The 9,090-nt window shown below is 43.0% G+C and overlaps 2 pseudogenes; one reads left to right on the top strand and one right to left on the bottom strand.

Moving 5' to 3' along the window:
- LOC130702713 (trichoplein keratin filament-binding protein-like) lies at nucleotides 1–1,424 on the bottom strand (annotated as a pseudogene).
- A 162-nt stretch (nucleotides 1,425–1,586) lies between these two features.
- LOC130702714 (protein ROP-like) lies at nucleotides 1,587–8,522 on the top strand (annotated as a pseudogene).
- Nucleotides 8,523–9,090: the final 568 nt, after the last annotated feature.

The raw sequence follows: 9,090 nt of genomic DNA, 5'->3' as shown, positions 1-9,090 counted from the left end.
TAGTACATTTTAAAAACTACACCAAGAGTATTATCGATAGAAGAGAAAAACATGAAAAATGCTTCGAATTTAGAAAAGAATGAAGTATTTGTAATATTAAAGTTCAAGTTTATCCATTGCAATATTCCAATGTTTTTGGTTGTGGGCTACTTCCATTGGTTTCTTGGTGTTTGCGTTTTTGCTCTTCTAGCCTAAATAATTCTTCTTCACTACGCTGTTTTTGATCAATTTGGGCCAACAGCTGCACTTTCGTTTGAATTTGTGTATTTTTGGTTTCCATCTCCCTCATCTTCATTTGATTATGGTAGCTCTCGAGCGAGCGAATAAGTTCTTCCCGATCAAGTAAAAGTCGCTCTCTTTCTTGCCATGCTACAAGCAGTCTTTCGTCAATCTAAAGAAATTTGAACTATGTAGAACGGGCGGTTGAAATTGTTCATACAAAGATAGGTGCCTTGCCTGTTTTTTCTGGATCGTTATCACTTCTTCCATTAACTTCTTGCGAGCTAATCTTTCCGCTTCCCCACTCTGATTCTCGTTTTTCCCACAGTTTTTTTGCCTTTTCCCTATCGAAAGAGATACGTTAAAATAAATTTATTCACTTAACAACTAAACAAAAAGGAAGCGTAAATTACTGGAATAAAAACTCGCTTTGCTGCAAGCGTTCTTTCTCAATTTGACGATGGTTTTCAAGGAGTTCTAAAAATCGCATTATGTCTTGAAGTGTTTTTTCCCTTTTTTCGGAACGATCACTTTCGTTAGCTTTTCCACAAAATTCATTTCTCTTTCTAGATCAGCGGTCACTTCTTTCGAACGTTGTCTCAGTTTTGCCAAATGTTGTTTGGTCAAAAATTCTCTAAAAATACACAGTATATGATCCAAAACAATTGTTTAGAAAAAAAAATTTATATATTATACCCGTTTTGTTTTTTTCTTGCTCTTTCTTCTTCTTTCTTTTTTATCTCTTCTTTAATAGCCTCCAACCCTGCAGCTTCTGCTATCAATCTCTCCTGTTCTCGTCGTTTTTCATTTGCCTCAAAGTCCATTACCCTGTGAGGGAAACATCCTAAGACGAAAATAATGGAGTACACAAATATTCTACATACCTCAATCGTTCAACTTGAGCATCAAAGTCTTTTTTCCATTGCTGTTTTTTATCCAATTCCATTTGTCGTTTAAGTTCATCTCTTCTCTTTTCTTCTTGGACCTAGCGTTCCATTTGTGCAGCCTCCCTTTGCTTTTCTTCCATTAACCTAGCTTTCTTCTCTTCTCTTTGCTGTAGCTGTATAAAGTTTAGTTTATTTGTTTAGTTTAAATTTCGCAATTAGTTTTAATGGTCACAATGCTGAACTTGCCCAACTGGTTCAACATAAACTCGATGCCTATAAAGCTGACGAACCAACCATGGCGAAGGTGGGTCTCACCATGTTCTTAAACGAGATATTCAATTTTAATCGTATGAATCTCTTTAGGTCCTGAAAAAGCGCGTTCCCAGCTTATTATCCTTGATCGAGGATTCGATTGTGTTTCTTCGCTGCTTCACGAGTTGACTTTGCAAGCTATGGCGTACGATTTACTTCCAATTGAAAATGACGTATAAGTTCGTAGCACGATGAATTTTTGGACCAAAAAAACATACTTTAATTTCTATTATGACTCAGATACGAAAGCACAGCCGGTGGATCGGAGAGGGAAGTATTACTTGACGAAAATGACGATTTGTGGGTTGAATTGCGTCATCAGCATGTAGCGGTCGTCTTGACGTAAAACATTTCTATTTTTTTTTTATGTCGGCAATAATAAGTGTTAAAAAAAAACATTTTTCATAGAAATGTTACGAAGAACATGAAAAAGTTCACGGAATCCAAGCGAATGCCAGCAGGCGACAAGTCTTCTATGAAAGATCTATCACAAATGATTAAAAAAAATGCCGCAATACCAGAAAGAGTTGTCCACATATGGAACCCATCTTCATCTTGCGGAGGACTGCATGAAGTGCTATGAAGGAAATGTTGATAAGTCACGCAAAGTGGAACAGGTACTTGCAATTTAATTAATTTCTTTTTCGAATATTCGAAATGTTTAGAAAAATTATTCCCTGTTTGAACCTATCATAAATTGTGCTGCGAAATGCCATTTCGTTAGACCCTAAGGGTGTAGACCCATTTATTTAGCTCTTTAAAGAAAAAAACAAAGGAACACCTATTCTTTTCCTAATGCCTGGATACGCCCCCTCTCTTCAGACTTATTTTAGCTCTTACAGAGTAAGGATGTCGGCACCTGGAAATTACAGAGATAGGCATAGAAACGATTGGTTTGATCCACGTGCCGTAAATTTTTCAAATAGGGAGCAGGAAAGAGAATTTTTAGAACGCTCTCGTTATCGTGATCGCCGAAGTTACTACGATTCACGTTATCAAGAAAGGAAAAGGTCCCCCCCACGTCCAACGCCGAGTGGGTTTTATCGCGACCGTCCCTACCTCGCGCCATCTACGATCGTAACGACCAAGATTATGGCAGAGTCAGACCAACCTATGGGTATGACGTGCGGGATTTTTACACACGTGAGACCAGTCGAGGGTTTTGGAGTGATACGGCGAATTATAATTCCCGCCGTGACAGTTTTTGTGCGGAATATAATCGTGTGGAGGATGGGCAATATACGGATGAGGACAGCGAGCGTGAGCCAAGTCGTGAGAGTTTTGACCGTGGCAATAGAAACAGAACCGACGAGCAGGAAGAAGACTACCACGAAGAAGACGACCACGAAGATAAGGATCGTCTGCAAGGATTCTTTAAGCGGCCATGGCGCCCAGCAAATCGAAGGCCAGAGAGTTTGGCAGGGCAGCAAGCGGCCAGGTCGCCAGCCGTACCCAGCTCACCGAGGCCGGGTTCATCAAAGGAGCGTACCCCAGAGCCCCGTAGTCTAAGGTCGAATGGTAGTAAAGAGCCTGTACCGTTGGTAGTGCCACAAGAGGTCACCGAAGCTCTTTCCAGCTGGTTGACGAAAGGAGTACCAACTAACGAATCTAAAGCAATTTCAAAGAGGATTCCGCTTGATTTTGTGGACAAAGAATTTTCGTTAAGACCACCCAAACTCGACGGCTACATGTATAGACGGGCAAAGGATAAAGGGAAGTTAAAAGCAGTCAATGCGGCGGAGGAGTCGCTGGTCACGACGCATCTCAAGATCATGGATATTGGCCCGCCACTTATAGACCTTTATACCCGCATTCTTTCCCTCAGTGATGGAGAATCAGAAAGAAAAGCCCAGGATTTGGTAAAGGACGCACTACAGCAGTGGTCTCGCGCCTATCACCACGTTACCCGGCAGAGAAGGCGATCGGTGGTTGCCTTAGTGGAACCCGGTTTTGACTTTCTTGCAGCTGACCCGCAAGCGTTTGCACCCGGAAAGGAGGCTCGAGAGCTCCTTTTTACGGGAAAGTTCCTGGAGTCGATGCTTAAAGAAGCATCGCAGGACGCAACATTGGCTAAAACCTCAAAGACCAAGACAAGTTCATGGTCCAAGTCAATGGACCATTCTCAATCAGCATCGGAGCACCCTTTCGTTTTGCGCCCGAGGAAGACGAGGGAGCAGCCACCGCAACGAGTTGGAGGGGAAAGAGGACGACCGACTGGGGCTAGTTCCTGGTTACGGGGAGGCCAGAGGTACGTTTTTAATCCCCAATCTATTATTTGTTCTAAACGCCGGGCGGAAGAGCAAGTGGGTGCTAGGTTGATAGCTTTTGCTGATCGTTGGACGGTGGTAACGGACGATCAATGGATCCTCGATAGTTTATCGCATGGCGTTAAACTCGATTTCAGCATTTCACCTACTCAACGCACAATTTCTGTCCCTGTTGTCATGTCCAAAGAGATGGAGGCAGTGTGTGACAGAGAAGTGAGGGATCTTGTCAGAAAGCGGGCTATTAGAGAAATCACCGACGGGTCTGAAGGGTTCTTTTGTTCTTTATTTGTGATTCCCAAAAAATCGGGTGGGTTTAGGCCTATCATTAATCTGAAGCCCTTGAATCAATTTATTCGGTACGATTCTTCAAGATGGAAAATCTAGAATCGGCTCGTTTTCTTTTACGAAAAGGGGATTGGATGGTTCAACTAGATTTAAAAGACGCCTACCTGACGGTGCCGGTTTGTGCTGCCCACCAAAAGTTTTTGCGGTTCCAGTGGAAGGGGCGTTTATTCCAATTTGCCTGTCTGGCCTTTGGTCTGGCTTCCGCGCCAAGGATTTTTACAAAAATTCTCAAGGTTGTCATGGGTTTTTTGAGAAAAAAGGGCGTAAGACTGATAATCTATTTGGATGACATCTTAATTTTGAATGTGTCTGAAGAAAGCACATTAGGGGATCTTAACGTAACCATCCAGTTGCTAAAACATCTGGGTTTTTTAATAAATTGGGAAAAATCCGTGTTGGTCCCTACGCAAGTCGGAGAATCTGGGGCTAGTAATCGACTCGGTTCGATTGTCCTTCGCCTTGCCAAACATCAAAGTAAAAGCAGTTAAGAAGATGTGTGAGGCGGCGCATGCGGCGGAGTCAATTTCTTTGCGAAAGATTGCGTCTATCATGGGCAACTTTACCTGGGCGATCCCAGCGATTCCATACGCTCAGGCGCATTACCGTAGATTGCAACGGTTCTACATCAAACAAGCGCAATCGGCCAATTTCAATTTAAAGACTAGATGCTCATTTTCAGCGGAAGCTCGTGAGGCTCGTGAGGACCTGGAATGGTGGGTGTTTAATCTAAACAAAACCCAAGATAAAATTTTCTTTCCCCACACACCAGATCTCGAGATTTATACAGATGCGTCGCTATCAGGTTGGGGCGCATGCTGTGATGAAATCAGAACGAGAGGATCTTGGACGCCAGCGGATATAAAAAAGCACATTAACGAGCTCGAACTATTAGGAGCGTTCTTTGCGGTACAGGCGTTCGCTGCTCAGTCTAAGAATATCTCAATTAGGGTATTCTTGGACAATTCGACAGCTGTAGCCTATATTAATCATTGCGGGGATTCTCGATCTCAGGCCCTGACTAACGTATCTGCCCAGCTTACAACTTGGTGCGAGAACCGCGGCATATCGTTGGAGGCGGTTCACGTAGCGGGTAAATTAAATATCGTTGCGGATGAAGAGTCACGGGTCGGGCCTGACGCCGGGGATTGGAAGTTGGATCCGCGCGTTTTCAAGTGCATTCAGGAACTATGGCCGTCAGTCGTTGACGCTTTCGCAACACCTTGGAACGCACAGCTTCCATCATTAATTTCGTGGCATCCGCAACCTGGCGCAATGGCAACAAACGCCTTTTCAGTCAATTGGAAAGGGTTATTGGCTTACTGTTTCCCACCATTCGCCTTAATTTTCAAATGCTTAGGAAAGATCAGGTGGGAAAAATCTGTAGTGGTTTTTGTTTGCCCAGTTTGGATAGGCCAGCCGTGGTTCCCGTTATTGCTGGAGCTCTCCTGCGACGTCCCACGTCTTCTTGCGCCGTCTCAGACCCTTTTGAAATCAGCACTGGACGAAACTCACCCGCTTACCTGGAACAATGCGCTACGCTTGGCCGTCTGGAAGCTGTCAGGAGACAGTACCTTGAGCGAGGATTTTCGACAACGGTGGTCGACTTACTCATGGCCGGAATTAGGCCCAACACCCAAACCGCTTATGAGTCAGCATGGAGAAATTGGGTGCATTGGTGTATGGGGAGGCGTTCGAATCCCTTCTCCATTGTTATAGCGGACATCTTGGAATTTTTAACAAATTTGCATGCGACGGGTAAATCGTATAGTTCTATTAATCTTCATAGGTCGATGTTGTCGAGCACTCTTAAGCCAGCGGAGGGCGTGAGCATAAGCGAGCGGCCGGAAGTAGTAAGATTGCTCAAAGGTTGTTACAATCGAAATCCGCCTCGTCCGAGATACAATGCAACATGGGATCCTAATCAAGTCCTCACCTTTGTTTCTTCGTTAGGAGAAAACGATTCGTTACCTCTGTACCTGTTAGCGTACAAAATGGTAACGTTGATTGCGCTAGCGACGCTCATGCGAGTCTCAGAAATTGCGGCAATTGAATACAGTTCGTTAGTATTCGGTTCAAATAGCGTAAAAATCGCGTTGGGGGCGCCGAGGAAAGCTCAGAGAAGCGGTCCATTGCAAACATTCTCTTTAACAGCTTGTCCAGATCAAAAGGTATGTCCGGTTAGGACGTTGGAGTCATACAAGGAGCGCACTAGTAGTTTTCGAGCGGAACACAACAGTGATAGGCTGGTTATAGCAGTCATTGCTCCGCACAAACCAGTGTCACCCAACACGGTGAGTCGATGGATAAGATCCGTCCTAAAGGAAGCCGGGATCAATACGAAGGTATTTGGGGCACATTCACCTAGAAGCGCGGCCGCTTCTAAAGCGTCAAACAACGGATTGTCAATGGATGCAATTTTAAAAGCGGGAAGCTGGTCTCACGAATCGACGTTTAGAAGATTTTACAACCGATCGGCGGAGGCAACGGTTGAATCATCAGTCTTCGGACAAACTCACATTTAAGCAAATCTACAAAGTCACCCTTAGGGTCTAACGAAATGGCATTTCGCAGCACAATTGTTAATTACCAGAGGGATCGTGTAACGATCCCGAAAGGTAATTGTAATTGTGCTAGAAATAAATGAAGAGACGACTCTAAGGGTCTGTCTCCCACCCAAACCCACCCTGGCTTCATTTATGGAGAATTATTGTGTGGTTTGATATCCGTCAGCCTTTTGTATTTTTATTATATTTTGGTTTCTGATAGAGTAAACCAAGCCAGAAAGCCCAGAGGTTTCAGCGGAGGCAGTGGTCATAACTGGAATCAGTCCATCGAACGTCCGGCAAATCAGCTTCATGGCTAAGAAAACCCCTGGCGAGATGGCAGCTATAGAAGAACTGCAATTTTTTGTTGTGTCTTCTCTTAACGAGTTGATCTTTGAATGGCACTACTGTTGTTACCCTTTTTCATGACCGTTACGGACAGAGTTTTTTCCCCTGTCAGAATTACGTCAGGTTTTTTCTCTGGTCCATCTCTGATTTCATAATCATTGTTTCGTTTAGTTGTTTATGTTGTTAAAGTTGTTACAAGCCCTGGTGAAATAAGTCTGAAGAGAGGGGGCGTATCCAGGCATTAGGAAAGGAATAGGTGTTCCTTTGTTTTTTTCTTTAAAGAGCTAAATAAATGGGTCTACACCCTTAGGGTCGTCTCTTCATTTATTTCTAGCACAATTACAATTACCTTTCGGGATCGTTACACGATCCCTCTGGTAATTAACAATTATGCTTTGGATTTAGGATCTAGCCATGGGGACAGATGCCGAAGGGGAGAAAATCAAAGATCATACGAGGAACATTGTGCCAATTCTTCTGGACACGAAAGTCAGCTATTTTGATAAAATCCGAATCATTTTGCTTTACGTTCTTTCCAAGAATGGCATTTCGGAAGAAAATCTTACCAAGCTGATTCAGCACGCCCAAGTTCCACCTAACGAGCGTAGCATTATTATTAACATGGCTTTGTTGGGTCTCAATGTTGCAGTCGACGTAAAAAAAAGAATTCCTACTGAATAGAAGTATCAGTTTTAATTTTGACTGTCGAATTTTGATTTCTATGGCACTCGAAAGAAAATCCATCAAATCACTCGAAAGGAACGCATTATAGAACAAACTTACCAAATGTCCCGTTGGACTCCCATATTAAAAGATATCGCCGAAGATGCTATCGAAGACAAGTTGGATCAAAGACATTTTCCATTTCTGGCTGGACGCCCCGCTGCTCCTGTCTCCCGAAATGCCCCGGCCAGGTAACCACTTCGTGTATTCAGTTGTCGCAAAAAAATTATGTGTATCTTGTTTGTTTTTGTTCTTACCAGTGCGCGGTACTGGCATAAAGGCAAATCTCAGCAGCATGTGAGGAACGTTCCTCGCATAATCGTTTTTGTAATGGGTGGAGTCTCGTATTCGCAAATGAGGTCGGCATATGAAGTGACGAATGCCGTCAAGAACTGGGAAGTCATTGTCGGTCAGTACCTTTTGCTGCTACGTTTATTTTTGTTTTGTTTTAAATGAGCACATCACTGATTGTGTTTGGAATTTGCTCGTAGGCTCTTCTCACCTTTTGACTCCGGAGAGCTTCCTTAATGACCTTACGGAACTGAGTAACGGCAACTGAAACGTTTCACGCTTTTTGGACGAATAGAAAAAGAAAATCGCGTAATACATCGGTTGTCTCGTGGAAACAAATGTCGTCAAACGTTGTTCAAAAATTTTTTGTGTTTGTAGCCTTCTTTTGATGCCCGATTGTTGTCCTTAAATTCGTTATCGACGGAATTCGTGGTCCTGCCTCGGCGCGCTACGTCTACTCCCAGTTTTTCTATTGGATCCTTTACGTACTTTCTAATCCTTATTATCGTTACTATTAAAGCTACTATTTGATTATTGTATCACGCATCATCTGAGCTTTCCTAGCTTTAGAGTAGTTGAGTATTTGGTATTTGGAACTGTTTTATTGATCAGTCTTTAGATGTGATTGCACACCCGTTTACTGATTCTCGCAAAATGTGCAGTCATACAGTACGTTAGAGTCCTAGTCTATGACGGCAAAGTGCGGATGTTTTTTTCCCCCATCATAACTAGTCAAATTTACCCCTATCTAAAGTCGCCTCCTATTATCTCACATTTCGGCGTACGTCTTTGAGCATTATTATTCACATACATTCCATAAATCAGTGTTCGTTGAACCTTAGTACTTGTCGAAAGGCGTAATTAGGTGGGTAGTACGTAGACGGAACCTTGGCTCCGAGTTGCTTTAGATTGGATCACCTGTTTTATTAGCAATAGTTCATCAACTGTTGTTTAAATGAGTCAAACAAAAAACAAAAAAAAAATCAAATAAAAATACAACGTGCTTTCGAAAGTCTAGATACGTATCTCTCAATATGCTAAGGCAAGGTAACGAATTCTAAAAGTAAAATTTAACAAAAAAAATCTAGGGAAATGTGCTTGCACTGCTATTGTTTCCTCTTCTATTTAGTTTACCCTCCGCATTGCATCGATGAC

Source organism: Daphnia carinata, chromosome 1 (genome assembly GCF_022539665.2).
Source record: "Daphnia carinata strain CSIRO-1 chromosome 1, CSIRO_AGI_Dcar_HiC_V3, whole genome shotgun sequence".
Classification (NCBI taxonomy): domain Eukaryota; kingdom Metazoa; phylum Arthropoda; class Branchiopoda; order Diplostraca; family Daphniidae; genus Daphnia; species Daphnia carinata.
This window is presented reverse-complemented; position numbering and strand designations above follow the sequence as displayed.